At 41.0% G+C, this 17,253-nt stretch overlaps 1 long non-coding RNA gene and 1 pseudogene across 1 annotated transcript; one reads left to right on the forward strand and one right to left on the reverse strand.

Moving 5' to 3' along the window:
* Positions 1-396: 396 nt before the first annotated feature.
* On the reverse strand, positions 397-3,732 carry LOC119294425 (annotated as a pseudogene).
* Positions 3,733-13,913: 10,181 nt separating this feature from the next.
* LOC119294256 lies at positions 13,914-15,030 on the forward strand. The gene is made up of 2 exons (XR_005143392.1): positions 13,914-14,344; positions 14,631-15,030. It is a non-coding gene; the product is annotated as an uncharacterized LOC119294256 (long non-coding RNA).
* Positions 15,031-17,253: the final 2,223 nt, after the last annotated feature.

A 17,253-nucleotide genomic window follows, 5' to 3' on the forward strand; every position in this document is an offset into this window, starting at 1 on the left:
AAAAGATTGAAAAATAGCAAATATAATTTTTTTCTTTTCTGCTTTATTTTTTCTTCTATTTATTTCTGAGTAGTTTTTTTTCTGCTATATTTATTTTCTTCTATTTATTTTTGAGTAGTTTTTTTATATAGTTTTTTTCTTTTCAGCTATAGTTTTTCTTTCTTTTCTGCTATTTTTTTTGTTAGTGCCCGTAGTTTTTAAATTTGAATAGTTTAAATTTTGAATTATTTGAAATTAGTGTGAATTTGTTTGCACATAAAATTTCTTCGCGTTTCAAATGCCAAAACACATAACTACCCTAACTATTACAGAGATTCCCCTCTCGGTGCGAAACACAGAAGAAAGTGATGATAGCTAGTGAACCGATCACATCCCAGATCTTTGGGTGTGAAACTTTTTCTTCACGTGTGTCCCTTTGCGCCGTAACCATGGAAAATCTTCATCATTTAACGGGATGCTCGGGTCAATATTCACTGTGAATGGAGCAATTTCATCAAACTTTTCATAATCTTCTGACTTGTCTGTCTTGTCATCCACTCCCATGATGTTTCTCTTCCCAGAAAGAACTATGTGCCGCTTTGGCTCATCGTACGATGCATTCGCTTCCTTATCTTTTCTTTTTCTTGGCTTGGTAGACATGTCCTTCACATAAAAAACCTGTGCCACATCATTGGCTAGGACGAATGGTTCGTCTGCATACGCAAGATTGTTGAGATCCACTGTTGTCATTCCGTACTGCGGGTCTTCCGTTACCCCGCCTCGTGTCATATTGACCCATTTGCACCGAAATAAAGGGACCTTTAAACCACGTCGATAGTCAAGTTCCCATATGTCCTGTATATAACCATAATATGTTTCCTTTCCCGTCTTGGTTTCTGCATCAAAGCGGACACCACTGTTTTGGTTGGTGCTCTTCTTATCTTGGGCGATCGTGTAAAATGTATTACCATTTATCTCGTACCCTTTGAAAGTCATTATATTCGAAGATGGTAACTGGGACAGCAAGTACAGGTCGTCTTCAATAGAGGTGTCATGCATGGTACGTGTCTGCAACCAGCTGGCAAAACTCCTGGTTTGTTCACGTGTAATCCAGTCATCAGACCACTCTGGGTGTTTGGAGCGTAGCAAATTCTTGTGTTCATCCATATACGGAGCCACCAAGGCGGAATTCTGTAGAACTGTGTAGTGTGCTTCAGTGAGAGAATGTCCGTCCATACATATTATTTGTTCCCCTCCTAGCGTGCCTTTTCCATCCAGTCTGCCCTTATGCCGCGATTCAGGAACACCAATCGGCTTAAGGTCAGGAATAAAGTCAATACAAAACTCAATGACCTCCTCATTTTGATGGCCCTTGAAGATGCTTCCTTCTGGCCTAGCACGGTTATGAACATATTTCTTTAAGACTCCCATGAACCTCTCAAAGGGGAACATATTGTGTAGAAATACAGGACCCAAAACGTTAATCTCTTCGCACAGGTGAACTAGGACGTGTGTCATGATGTTGAAGTAGGATGGTGGGAACACCAACTCGAAACTGACAAGACATTGCACCATATCATTCTGTAACCTTGGTATGATTTCTGGATCGATTACCTTCTGAGAGATTGCATTGAGAAATGCACATAGCTTCACAATGGCTAATCGAATGTTTTCCGGTAGAAGCCCCCTCAATGCAACCGGAAGCAGTTGTGTCATAATCACGTGGCAGTCATGAGACTTTAGGTTCTGGAACTTTTTCTCTGCCATGTTTATTATTCCCTTTATATTCGACGAGAAGCCAGACGGTACCTTAATACTGAGCAGGCATTCAAAGACGATTTCCTTCTCTTCTTTGGTAAGAGCGTAGCTTGCATGACCCTGATGTATGCCGTCTTCTCTGTGCATACGTTGCTGGTCCTCCCGTGCCTCAGGTGTATCTTTTGTCTTCCCATACACGCCCAAGAAGCCAAGCAGGGTCACGCAAAGATTCTTCGTCACGTGCATCACGTCGATTGTGGAGCGGACCTCTAGGTCTTTCCAATATGGCAGGTCCCAAAATATAGATTTCTTCTTCCACATGGGTGCGCGTCCGTCAGCGTCCTTTGGAACAGGTTGTCCACCAGGACCCTTTCCAAATATCACCTTCAAATCCTTGACCATATCATGTACATCAGCACTAGTACGGTGGCGAGGCTTCGTCCGGTGATCCGCCTCACCTTTGAAATGCTTGCCTTTCTTTCTTACGGGATGCCTGCTCGGAAGAAATCGACGATGTCCCAGGTACACATTCTTCTTACAACTATTCAAATATATATTGTCGGTATCATCCAAACAGTGCGTGCATCCGTGGTATCCCTTGTTTGTTTGTCCTGAAAGGTTACTGAGAGCAGGCCAATCATTGATGGTCACGAACAGCAATGCCTTTAGGTCAAATTCTTCCTGTTTGTGCTCATCCCATGCACGTACACATGTTCCATTCCACAGTTGTAAGAGTTCTTCAACTAATGGCCTTAGGTACACATCAATGTCGTTGCCGGGTTATTTAGGGCCTTGGATGAGCACTGGCATCATAATGAACTTCCGCTTCATGCACAACCAAGGAGGAAGTTTATACAAACATAGAGTCACAGGCCAGGTGCTATGGTTGCTGCTCTGCTCCCCAAAAAGATTAATGCCATCTGCGCTTAGACCAAACCATACGCTCCTTGCGTCATCTGCAAACTCCTTCCCGTACTTTCTTTCGATTTTTCTCCACTGCGACCCGTCAGCGGGTACTCTCAACTTTCCGTCTTTCTTATGGTCTTCTTTGTGCCATCGCATCGCCTTGGCATGCTCTTTGTTTTGGAACAAACGTTTCAACCGTGGTATTATAGGAGAATACCACATCACCTTGGCAGGAATCTTCTTCCTGGGGCGCTCGCCCTCGACATCACCATGCTCATCGCGGCTGATCTTATAGCGCAATGCACCACATACCGGGCAATCGTTCAAATCCTTGTACTCACCGCGGTAGAGGATGCAATCATTAGGGCATGCATGTATCTTCTGCACCTCTAACCCTAGAGGGCAGACATCCTTCTTTGCTTCGTACGTACTCTCGGGCAATTTGTTGTCCTTTGGAAGCATATCCTTTATCATTACTAGCAACTTTCCAAATCCCTTGTCAGATACACCATTCTCTGCCTTCCATTGCAGCAATTCCAGTGTGGTGCCCAGCTTTTTCTTGTCACCTACGCAATTCGGGTACAACAATTTTTTGTGATCCTCTAACATGCGCTGCAACTTCTTCTTCTCCAAATCACTTGCGCAGTTTCTCTTTGCATCGGCAATGGCCCGACCTAGATCATCAACGGGCTCATCTGATGCCTCTTCTTCAGCTTCTTCCCGCATTGCCGACTCAGCTTTTTCCCGCATTACCGGCTCAGCTTCTTCCCCCATTGTTGTATCATCGTATTCAGGGAACCCATGGCCAGGATAGCTGTCGTCGTCCTCTTCTTCTTCATTGTCTTCCATCATAACCCCTCTTTCTCCGTGCTTGGTCCAAACATTATAGTGGGGCATGAAATCGGACTCAAACAGGTGGACGTGAATGGTTCTTGACGTAGAGTAATTGCGACCATTCTTACAGCCAGCACATGGACAAGGCATAAAACCATCCGCCTGCTTGTTTGCCTCAGCCGCAAGCAGAAAAGTATGCACGCCCTCAACGAACTGGGGAGAACATCGGTCATCGTACATCCATTGCCGGCTCATCTTCATTACACAACACCGAATAGACCAAATTAATACAAGTTCATACAACACTTAAATGCAACAAACAAATAACTCTCTAGCTAAAGCATTTAAATGCAACAACAAATGCGATCAAGATCGCAACTAAGGTAACAATTGATCCAACAGCATAATGATACCAAGCCTCACTATCGATGGCATATTTTCTAATCTTTCTAATCTTCAAGCGCATTTTCTCCTTCTTGATCTTGTGATCATCGACGACATCGGCAACATGCAACTCCAATTCCATCTTCTCCCCCTCAATTCTTTTCAATTTTTCTTTCAAGTACTCATTTTCTCTTTCGACTAAATTTAACCTCTCGACAATAGGGTCGGTTGGAATTTCCGGTTCACATACCTCCTAGATAAAAATATCTATGTCAACTTGATGGGCATAATTTGTCATAAACACGAAATGCAACAAATAGTTTTAAAAGAGAATATACCACATCCGAATCGTAACAAGGACGAGGGCCGAAGGGGACGGATATCAAAACCATGGCACTATGTATAACAAATAACGTACGGGTAAGATAATTATTATACGAGTAACTATATATCCAAATCACACAAACATCAATTTTTTATATAAAATTTCATGAACAAGAGGCTCATCACAAGGTGGTGCCGGCGACGGGACGGTGCGGGCGATCGACGGTGGTTACGACGGAGATTTAGAAGGCACTAAGTAAACCACACCTACATATGCAAACTAAGTGTTATTTTAACCTCAAATTGCATATAAATCAAATACTAGCACATATATATATATCCTCCCAAATTACTAAAATCACAAATTAATAACTATATAAAGCATTGCAAGAGCTAATCTAGCAATGAGAGATGAAAGGACAAAGTTGCTAACCTTTGTGATCATTTGAATGGATGGGGGCCTTCAAATCTTGACAATTTTTGGGCAAAATGTGTGATGAGCTCGAGAGGAAGAGGGGAAGAACAGAGAGGAGAGGGGAAAGGGGAAGAACAGATCGAGCTCGGATGGACGAAGGGTTTATGTAGGACGACCTTTAGTACCGGTTCGTGCCAAGAAGCGGTACTAAAGGTGCTGGAGGGGGCCAGACTGACAACATCCTGCCACCACTCTCATTAGTACCGGTTCGTGGCACGAACCAGTGCTAAAGGTTAGCCACGAACCGGTACTAATGAGAGTGGTCCGGCTAGCCGTTGGAACCGGCACTAATGTATACATTTGTGCCGGCTCAAATACAAACCGGCACTAATGTGCTTCACGTTTAACCCTTTTTCTACTAGTGCATGGCCCCCTTTGCCTCCATGAAGCTCCACTCCCTCCGTAAAGTAGTGATCTAAATACTCTTATATTTATCCGAGTACGTGATTAACTTCAAGCTGATACTCAATAAAATGGCTAACGTGGTTGTACCACATAACTGAAAGCCTGGGAACTGTGTTTGAAGGTAAATACTACTTTGACGCTATATTCGAAGGGGGCTAATAAACCAGGACGGAGGTAGTATGTAAGTGATTTTTTTTGCTAATACGAAACAAAGAGGAGAGAAAGACAGATAAGAGAAAGGACTTCTGAGAGTCAGATTATGAACAAGCTCATTGCATTTTACACCATCAAATTTAATACAGCTCTTCATGCTCACAATTGGTTTTAAACACATTTTTAGTAATATGTATCATCCATGTGACGGGTAATCACGTGACTATGTCACTTTGTAGTAGGTTAATTAGCTAATTTATTATCTTTGGAAAACAGGAAAATTAGCTGCAAGAGAAAGGACTAACGTGAACAGCTGTGAGGACTCACGTGTGTGTGAGCAGCTGTGTGATAATATTAATGTTTTTCACCGTCAAAGATATGTGGCACCGACATAGCTAAATTCAGTATCGAAGAAGCTGGCATTGAGAAATGGTTTATATACGGTTTCAGTTTAGAAAAGGCAACTTGCCTGTTTTTATAAAAGAAAAAATGGTTCAAAACTTAAACATACTATAGCATTCTCAGTTTCTTTATTCTCGCACAGCTCACAAATGATCATGTTATTTTATGAAAATTTACATGCGCACGCTTCTAACCAATACCGATATCCATGGTATGTTTCAGATTTCTTTTTCAAAACATACAACTGTATTTTGTTACAAGTTTTAGAATGTGAGTACCGATGTACCTAGGTTCCGAATATCTTATCTAATATAATTATCGGTCATCAGAAAAATTACAAGGGGCAAGACAGGATCAAGATTGAGTGCAAGTTGGGAGTGTGACTTCAGCAATTTCATGAAACCCATCCCAAAACATCGATGTAGTAAGTGGCTTGGAAAATCAGCCCACAAAATGAAGTAATTGGGCAACCACGGGAAGAAAATATGTCTTCCAATCACAGTTGTTCACTCAAAATATTCCAGGGGAAGACAACCAGAAAGTGAAATAATAGTTCGTGTACCATGTGGAGGCTGTTATTCCTCAATGTATCTCTGACTACCACATAAACTCTAAGGCGCCACTTTGATCAGCCACAAGGAAATAATGCATGATACATTTTGTTTGAAGGACAACAGAGATTTGTAACAAGGAAAACAATGTAGTTACATATTTATTTCGTGGGAGTTTTTTATGCCAGATGGAATCATGATATAGGTAATTAGGGGCAAAATAGTACTTCCTCTAATCCAGAATATATGCCATATTTTCTTCATTAGGAATTTTTTTGACCACCATAGCTAGCTAAGCATTTTTTTTCAGTCAAGCTAGCTAAGTACTCCCTCCCTCCTGGTTTATTAGGCTCCTTAGTATTTAGTGTCATATTTTTACTATGAAGTTAACTAATAAAATACAAACTATATGTCATGAAAATTATATGGCGTGAAGCCTCTTTCAAATACAAATCCAGTGATATACTTTTTGTGGCTTATAAATCACATGTTAGTTATATAGATGGTCAAAGTTTGACCTCAAATACAAAGGGGCCCAATAAACCCGGACAGAGGAAGTTGTTACCTATTGTTGATTATATGTGGTTTGTGCTAAAGGACATTATTTAGAAACAAGGGACAAAGAGTGTATGTGTCACAGTAACTTAAAGATGATGTGGATGTCCTTGGAGTCATTGTAGATATCCTTGCTATGCATGAGCTTTAGATTTTTTTTCCTTCAAGGCCATGTGTGTTCGACACCAAGAATCATATCACAAGCATATCAAAGGGTAGATAAACTATCATCGACTAGATGAAGTACCACCGCTGCAAATCATTCTATTTTTTTTTCCTTTTCAAGGCTATGCGTGATTGATAACAAGAACCATATCGCAGCCGTATTGAAGGGTACATAAAACATCATGGCCTAGATAAGATATCACCATCACAAATCGTTTGATGGCCTTGGAGCATTCAACACGGACCACTGGCTTGCACGCCAACTACAATATTTAGAACTATCCCTGCGAATGGGTCTACTCGACGCAACCCTTTCTTGCTATGTTTCTTTGTTTGAAATCAAGAGTTTACAGCAGAAATGCCAACATAACTTTATTATTATTAGGCTTCTCAAGATTTACCTAGCAAGCTTATAAAGGTTATTTTCCCTAAAAAAATGCTGGTTTGCTTCCGACAAGTCGAGTGGACTTCCTGTTGTAGCCAGTCGACTGTTCTTTCAGAGTATCTGTTTAATCTGGAATTACACATTTATTCTGCACCAGCCACGCATTTCAAAATATGCCATTGTTTTTATTTGAACTTCTTACTTATAAGTTTGCTTTTATCTAAAATCTGCCCATTCTTATATTTTGCTTGTAGAAGAATAGCGCATGCAGTTGTATCCATTCAGCTTTTATTTGTGAAATCGACTGAAATGTTTTGCAAAAAATAGCAGTGGATTGACCGTTATGTGGACCCATTTTCTAGTGGTACGTGAAGCTTGTGGACAGAGTGATCGAGCGCATACATACACCCAGGCCCTCGAGGATGCATGCATGTTTGTGGTGACGGAAGCATGGATGACGCATGCACAAGTGTAGACTTCCCCTGCTATAGGGCTATGGTACTATGTTTGCCGCTCTCTCTGCGACTGAAGGCCTGTCACAGATATGCATGGATCTATGTATCGATCGCTTTGTTTCATATGAAGATCTTTTCATACAACAAAGTAAAAAACAATAGGTGTGTGAGCGTGCAAGACACTTTCTCCAAATAGAATGAAGATGTCATAATTGAACACAATTAAGACCTTCCTGGTCATTACAATGCGTTATCTCAAATAACGTTTGTTGGCTTCTTTAATGATAATTATAGACTTAGGTTTGAATATTAAATGCTTGCAATAAATTATCGATCTGTGATTTTGATAAATTCAAGACTACTAGTAGTATGTTGGCATGTTGTATTTGTGAAAAAAAAAACTGCGAATTGGACCGCCTTAGTTAGATTAAAATTCTAGCTGCGTACTGGACATACACATATATCCATGCGCGCACATAGCCTATTGATACACAACATTTGGACTTGCCAATTTAATGAAGCCACCAAACGAATTTTTGGCATGAGGATGTCATGGCTGAGATTTTATCCATGATGACTTAATTACAAGTTGAACCGCTAACTGTTCATCCAAATTATGGGTAGTTCTCTTTACTGTCCATTTTAGTATGTGTGGTAAATTCTGGTCAAAAAAGTATGTATGATAAAATAAATATTTGTACCAATATGAAAACTTGATTTCTTTTCATTTACATGCAGGCATGCATGAAATATCTTGTCGTTGCATGGCGCGGTAGGAAGAAGAGAAAATTCGATCAATTTCTTGTGGAAGCAGCTCTGGCACGTATGTCACGGATAGATAGATGAGTAGATAATATCAGACACAAACGTGATACTTGTTAATAGACAGATTACGAAATGAATCCAATCAGTATCAATTTCATTGATGATCAATCCTTATATACAAAAGGAGGGGGCGCAAGCGAAGGGGCGCGTCCACTCGAGGGGGACCGAGGAAACCGTCGTGACGCTTGCCGGATTGGCAACGCACGTTCAGTTATACAAGGGAGGATTATCTCATTAATTACAATATTAATTAAATCCTAACACTCCCCCTAATCCTCTCTTGTCCTTCTGGTTGATCATCCTTGAAATAGTCTCCTCCAAAAACCCTGTAGGAAAAATATGAGGAGATATGCCTAATATGCCATGAAAAACTCCTTCCGAAAACCCAGTGGGAAAATAAGGAGAAAATGACATATCGCAATGCTTGTATTACTATTGCCTCATTAAAAACCTTTCATGAGAAACCATTTAGAAAAAACTCATAAAGGAAAAGAGTACAATATCTAAGATCCAAAGATCTTGAACAGGTTATCATATGGGAGTACACTCCTCTTGTATCTTGCATTCACAAAGTCATATCATACCAACTTCATTAACATAATTCTAGAATGAAGAACTTGATAAAGACTTTCTGAACAAATCATTAAGATTATCACATGACTTTATTTGCAAGATATTTAGCTGCCAATTTCTTTGCAACTCATGGAGCTAAACAATTTCAGAGCAATACACATTGTAATGTTGCTCTTTATAACCTGTCTGCATCTGTGTATACAAACAACATTATCTTCATAGATAATAGTGGGTAGTTCCAATGAACCAATCCCTCTTGAACTTTCAACAAAGTTCATCATTCTGAGAGGTCACATACATCTATGCGATGCTTCATACAAATCAATGATTTCAGAATGACTAGTGGATGCAGTCACAATGGTTTTTCTTCTCGACTTCCTATGCCTCCATTTGAGAAGACAAAACCAATCCGTGATCTGGGATCATGGGGATATGATATATGCCCGACATCACAATATCCAACAATGGTCATATCTCAATTTTTCTCATGAAACAAACCAAGATTTTGGTGTCTAGAAGATATCCAGAATTATTCTGCACACCAACCCAATGCCTTTTGATCAGTGATATATTGTATCTAGCCAATAATAATACTGCAAATGATATACCAGGCCTGGTGCAGCTCTCTAGATACATTAGTGCTCCAATTGTACCATGATAGGGAGACTCGGTTCCACTACCTCTTCATCACCGTCGTTAGGTACAAATGGGTATTTATCTCTATTACTCAAGAGATCTCACACACCATAGTTGTTTGATGGATATGATTTATCCATGTTGAACTTTTCAACAATCTTTGGACAAATGTAGACTGATTAGCAAGTATTCCCAATGGAATACACTCAAGTTCCAAACTCAAGCAAAGTTTGGTCTCAACCAAATCTTTCATCTTAAACTCCGTCATAAGATGATTTGCTTGTCTCATGTATTTCTTGTGTAGTTCCAATGATATTCAAAACATCAACATACACACAATTTGTACAAATCCTTCTTTGGATTTCTTGATGAACATACATGAGCAACCATCATTGTTTGAGTAACCCTTCTAACCAAGGAACTCACTCAGTCGGTTATACCACATCCTTGCCGACTACTTCAAGTCATAAATTGACCTTTGAAGCTTCACGCAATATATGTTGCGATTAAATTCGAAATCTTAATTCACTCAGGAACTATCATATAGATATCCGAATCAAGTGACTTGCAAAACTATGAAGTCACAACATCCATCAGTTGGATATACAAATTCATTATTCACTGCCAGTGATATGAAATATCAGAACGTTAATCCACTCATAACAGAAGAATATGTTTAATCATAAATGACGACAGGTCTCTGCATGAACCCCTGTGCTACAAGCCTCGCTTCATGTCTCACCACCTCTTGGTTTTCATTTCTCATGAACAAAACCAACTGTGCTCCTCCAAGGAACACATTCAGAGGAGTGGATATTACTGATCAGGTCAATATCCTCTCTTCTTGAGAGCGAGCGCCTCCTCAATTGCTACCTTCCTTTGGATCAACCAGAGTGTCCAAGACACTCAGCCATGCATGGACTTAAGCTATCGATCCAATTCAAGGTATTTTGCAATTCTCGAGAAGAAATAAATGTCGACATAATGTAGACTTTATATTATATGATTCTCCTGAATCCATAAACATAGTGGAGATTTCATCAATACCTTTTGACTCTTTGTGATTTCCCACAATAGTTGAGTCAAGGTCTTCTGATGTCCCAGCACCAATTTTGTGTGCGCACTCGTGCTGGGTCCTGGATGTGTCCAACATCCTTCAGGTGTATTTCAACCCTTGGTTGAATATCAACATGAAGTTGACCTGCATTTACTGTTTGAGAATTCCTCATTCCCCTTGGACGCTTCCATGAAGTCTTGTCCTCTTGTGTCCATATTTCTCCCCCGCATCGGTGGTCGAGTGGACCTATGGGTCACATCCACTCTCTCTGACACATTCACTATGGGAACATTTTACTTTGTGACACCTATATACTTAGTAAATGCAACTGGCAGATTATTTGCGATACTTTGCAAATTGATAATCTTCTGAACCTCCAGTTCAGACTTATCGTACGTGGACCTAAGGACTAGATGTCTATTCACATCTCATTCTATTTTCCTGGCATTCAATGTGGTTATTATCTCCCCCTAATGCCGGAAAAATGTCCTCATCAAAATACAACCAGTGTACCAGGCCATAAATAAGTCCCCTTCTAAGGACTTCAGGTACTTTATGATTGAGGAGAATTGTACCTCACATAGATCCCCATTTCTCTATGAGGGCCCATATATGTACACTGCATTGGTGAACTTGGTATATATCCAACACAACCGAATAATCGCAGATGGGAAATACTTACTCATTTCCACGTACTAACTGCAACGGGGAGACCATATAATATGCAGTTCGTCGAATTTGTATATGCAGTACGTAAAACTGCAATGTCCCCAACTAGATGTTGGGAGATTACAATTCTGTAGGAGCAATCTTGCTATCAACTTATCCTCTTGACAAGTGATTCCGCAAAATCAATTTGGGTATATGTACACAAAGTACCAATATGCTCCATAGTTATGCCTCAATCTAGGTAGTAATCATCAAATGCTCACGAACTAAATTTCGCAGCATTATCCATTCTGATGGATTTTATCCCGTGCTAGGATTGATTTGCTCTCAAATTAATGATCTGAGCAATCAACTATGTAAAAGCATGGTCCCTTATAATAAGACACACACTGGACCATCTCAATTTTGCATCCAAAAGCACTATAAAATATGGGAATATCCCATATAACGGTTAAATTGGATCACATATATATCTCCTATCCAAGGAAATTTAGTGGCACATCCTCTTTCATGAGATAAGATGGCCTTGTGATCAGTTTCCCGGTTTGCACACATCGTGCATATACAATTCAATGAATTTAGAAAATTCACAGCATTAGATTTGTGTCCAATTGGACCATCAATAATTTTCTCATCGTCCCAATACTAGGGGGACCCAGGCAATGTTGCCATATCTTGAACTTATCAAGACTCTAGAAAATTATCTTATACGCCAAATGCGTATCTAATTTAATCAATGTATAGTACAATCCAAAAGATAGAGAAGACATTTACTCTAGGATTTCATTCAAATCCCTTTTGTTGAGTCATGAGTAGGCTTCCAACCTCACTCGCTTTATGGGTTTCAACATAGAAACCATTATGAATATCCTTGAAACTCAGCAAGGTACGAGTAGAATCTAGATACATATATGCACCCATGATTACCATGTAGTACCCATAGGGAGTGCAATCGTGGCTTGACCAGAACCAACAATTACCGTATCACGACCGCAATTGTCATGACACTTCCATTACTCTTATCAAGAGCTTGCAATGGAAACACTTAATCTCCCAAAATATCGTGTTACTAGACCCAGTTTCCACTTAACACATTTCCTTCTCAATTGGATTATTTCGCTAAGTTTCTAAAGAGAAAGAAACCAATTTCAACATATGATTGAACTCATATAGAAATAATACATACATCATAAACTATATATGTCAGAGGACATACCACAAGCATCATGTCTGATGACATAGCTATCATATTATGTTGATGGACATAATTCATTTTACAACATGTAATATGTCTATAGACATGATTACAATGCATGACAAAAGAGACTGAATCCGGTCTCCATATATGTCAATAAAATTGAAGTCCACTAACATGTCATCGATACTCAATAGTGGACCTTCCTTTTGCTGAGCATGATCCAAGTTGCCCATGTTCCGAGGAACATCTGAGAACTTTCAACCATTGGGAAATCATGGTTATTGCAAGTGAAGTAAGATTCACACTTGTTCCCATGGGCCTCTTGCCCTTAGCCAATTGATGGATGTACAGATCCACCAAATGCATGGAAGTATCACATTTCCTTGCCTTATGAGTCGTATAACCACATGGGTAGCAACCGAGGCTACTGACCTTGTCATTCTCCAAGAAATGACTTTTGCCCTTTTGTGCTCCATTCATATTATGCTTCTCATCATGTCTCCACTTTCCCTCACCATTGATGAAATTTTCCAGTCAGATCCTAAAAAAAGGATTAAAAGTGCAAAGCATTTCGATGAGACTAGCATCTGAAACTACACTATTGTAGAGTCTCAACTTTCAGTTGATTTGATGCACAATAGAATTGTATGTTGTCACTGACTCGAAGTCATGGAATCAGACGAGCGTCCATTCTCTATGCACTATAGGTATCGTCACCACTCTCTATTGATCCCAACAGATCAGGGTGTAGGTGATGTGAGATGAAGTGCAATGCAACATAGTATGCTATATCATCTATAGAAAGAGCCCCGTGAGCATGTGCGGTTATGGTAGAACTGAGATTCAGGCAAACTCAGCAAATTCTTTCTGGATATGTTCAACATATCCCGCATGAAATCTTCATGCCCATTAATTTACTCTCTAGTAAATTTACTTTCAAGAATCATCAACATATAGCAACCATCAAATTGCCTAATCAAATATGTTGATACACTAGTGTGCTTTACGATACAGTAATATACATGAAATTACTGTAAACACACACACATACAGAAACTGTTTAGCCAAAAGCTAAAACAGAAAAGGAAAAAAAATAAAAAATAGTTCTGGGTTGAAATTACTGTAAACACACACACACTCCGATCCTTTTTTTTTTCTTTTTTTTCTAGACCGAGATGGGTCTTTGGCCAGCCCACAGGTCCGCACCGACCCAAATCGGATAAGGAAGAGGCGACGGGACGGCTTCCGTCCCCATCGAACAACTGCCCCCAATTCCGCATTCCGATCCAAACGGCGGCCTCGGCCGCCTCCCGGCCATCCGCCGTCGTCGCCTCAACGGCGAGGGAGAGAGGGCCCTGGCTCGCCGTCCTCCTCCTCTGAAGGAGAATTTACTCCCGCCACCTGTCGCTTGTCTCGCTGATGCGCCATCGCGAGCTGACGCCGACGCCCTGCGCCGTCGGGCCGTTCGACATCCGTTGGCTGCTGCCGAAGCCGCGCCTCACCGACGCCATGCGCCGTCGCGACGTTCGACATCCGTTGGTTGCTGCCGAAGCCGTGCCTCACCGGCCCCAAGCGGTCGTGGCCCAGGGCCACCGCGCGGGCAAGGCGCCGCTGCGCACACCATGTACGTGGTGCCGCCAACGCGACTGATGCGGGTGAGTGGTTTTCGCCTGTTACCTCTCGGCTGCATGTGCGTGATGTGGCTGACGAATTCCTTCTTCTTGCTTGGAGTATCGATCATATCTCCTGCGCCTAGGCTACATGCCGATTAGTTATTACTCCCTCCGTCCGAAAATACTTGTCGAAGAAATGGATATAAATGGATGTATTTAGAACTAAAATATATCTAGATACATCCATTTTCAGGACAAGTATTTTCGGACGGAGGGAGTAGATCGTTGATTTAATCACAAGAGACAGCTCCTGATTCATATTTTGTAGGGATGCATGATCTTCTTTGCCATGGATGGCCTGGTGCATCGCTGCGTTCAGTGCCCAGAGCAACGTCTAGAGGCATTTCCTCTCTTCTGTGATCTTGGGCGTGGCCTCATGACCGTCGTCAACGCCGACGCCGAAGTTCACCGCTGAAGTCTGCGTCCCTGCGTCGCTTGGTCGCCATTGTTTGAGCGTGAAGATCGTACATAACCGATGCCTCCTATTCTTCCAGCAATTTTCTCTCCCATGGAGTTCGCCGGACATGAGACTGCCAGAGTTGCTGCCCCGATTCTCGCCGGGGACGGCGAAGTTCATCTGGCCTATTCGCTCTCTGCGGAGAGACGTGCGTGATAACGTGTTAATAGACAGATTACGAAATGAATCCAATCAGTATCAATTTCATTGATGATCAATCCTTATATACAAAAGGAGGGGGCGCAAGCGAAGGGGCGCGTCCACTCGAGGGGGACCGAGGAAACCGTCGTGACGCTTGCCGGATTGGCAACGCACGTTCAGTTATACAAGGGAGGATTATCTCATTAATTACAATATTAATTAAATCCTAACAATACTAATCTCGGGGATTTTCTCTTACAAATCTGACGCAGACAGCTTTCACGCAAAAAAACAAGAAAAAAAATCTGACGCAGACAGCAGACTGGCCGACAGATTTGCACATGCATGCACACCGTTCAGATCAATCGGTACGCAGACAGGCGACAACCAAACAACGCTAGCTACCAACGTAACATCCATCTACAATTGCACCAAGGAAGGACCATTGCCCTATCCAATTAATTCAGTTTGTGAGCTAGCTTAGCTATCTTTAGTGTGATCCGGAAGGCATTTGGATCCTAGCTTTCCAGTTTTTGTTGGCTGCATATATTTGTGTGTCAACTACCGATAGATATAAACCGACCCGCAAAGAAAAAACCGATATAAACCAACCACTGATATAACACAACCAGCAAAAAAAAACAGCTCACAGAGCCCACAGTCAGCCAGTAGTACAAAAAGCTACTCCCTCCGTTTCTAAATATAAGTCTTTTTAGAGGTATCAATATGAATTACATACGGGTGTATATAGATGTAGTTTAGAGTGTAGATTCACTCATTTTGCTCCGTATGCTGTCCATATTGGAATCTCTAAAAAGACTTATATTTAGGAACAGAGGGAGTACATGACTTCACATGTTAAGGCATTGTTACTTTTTCCTTTTGGAAATTCGATTTGTGTCATTGCCTATTTTTGGTACTAGAGGATACCACTACCTATTTGGATACTAGAGGATACCCAGAGTGTGGGTATAGATTACAACATATTTCGAGTGATTTTAATTTTATGAAACATGAATAGTTGAATTAATAATATATGAACTAAATCTCGCAAAAAAATATGAACTAAAACTAAATATACATATTATATATTGTTTTTTATTATTGTGTAGCTGATGATATTTATTGAATTTAATTAAGTGTCATAATATAATGGAATCTTTTCTCATGCTTGTTGAGTGGATCTTTGATGAGATGGCATGTGTGCATGAGATCAATTAATAATGGACAACTTTTTCTCATGCATACTGTGATGGGCCATTGATGGGAACACCCGTGCTTTTAAGATAATAGAGGTAGCAGGGATCAACTCGGGGTGGGGGGCGAGGGGTCTTACCTAGTTCAATGCTGATCTATATTAGTAATTTACTCCCTTCGTAAAGAAATATAAGAAGTTTAGATCACTATATATCTCTTTATGAAGGGAGTACTAGGTAAATGGACTGTTGTCACACAAGATAAGCACGCCGCCCGCCTGCTGGCTGGGTGAATCGAAGTTATCTTCCGGTCAACTGTTCTAGTATGATAGATTTGATGTTAAGCTAGTACCTTTGTTTAATAATGAAATGAAGTAGTTTAAATATGTGTTTCAAATGAATTTTTGTGCAAAAATACTGGATTTAGAGGCATTAAATTTTTTAGGATGGCATTTATTTACCTAAATATTATAGGAAAATGGCATAACGATACGTTTTGGACTTTTAGGATAGGGGATATGCTAGAGTTGTTAGTTGAAGGAGCCGGTTCAGTAGGAGAGTTAACTCGTAGCAACCAAAAACGATAGCTTAATGGGGGTCCATGGGACTAAACCACTTTTTTTATTGACAGTTATTCGTCCATCCTCACTAGTAGAAAAACGACTTTTAGTACCGGTTCGTAAGGACCTTTAGTACCGGTTCTGGAAACCGGCACTAAAGGGTGGGGACTAAAGGTACACCCCCCCTTTAGTCCCGGTTCAACACACGGCACGAGGTGCGCCGTGGTCCGGGGACTAAAGGATTTTTTGAATTTTTTTTTGAAATAAAGCAAAAAACAGCCTGCCTACTGGGCCGGCACGGCCTACATACGAGTAGAAACCCAACCTTTAGTTGGGACAGGATGCAGGCCCGTATGGCCCAGTAGGCCCCACAGGGCAGAAGACTTGCAATAAGCCCACAAAGGCCTGCTTAGAGAGGAGCTCGACACGGTAGCCGCGGCAGGCTTATAAACCAGTGCGAGCTCCTCTCAACTAGAGGTGGGACTAAACATTGTGCACTGCGGATAGCAGCGCATCAACTTTAGTACCGGTTGGTGG

This window comes from Triticum dicoccoides, chromosome 4B (assembly GCF_002162155.2).
Source record: "Triticum dicoccoides isolate Atlit2015 ecotype Zavitan chromosome 4B, WEW_v2.0, whole genome shotgun sequence".
NCBI classification, from domain to species: Eukaryota; Viridiplantae; Streptophyta; class Magnoliopsida; order Poales; family Poaceae; genus Triticum; species Triticum dicoccoides.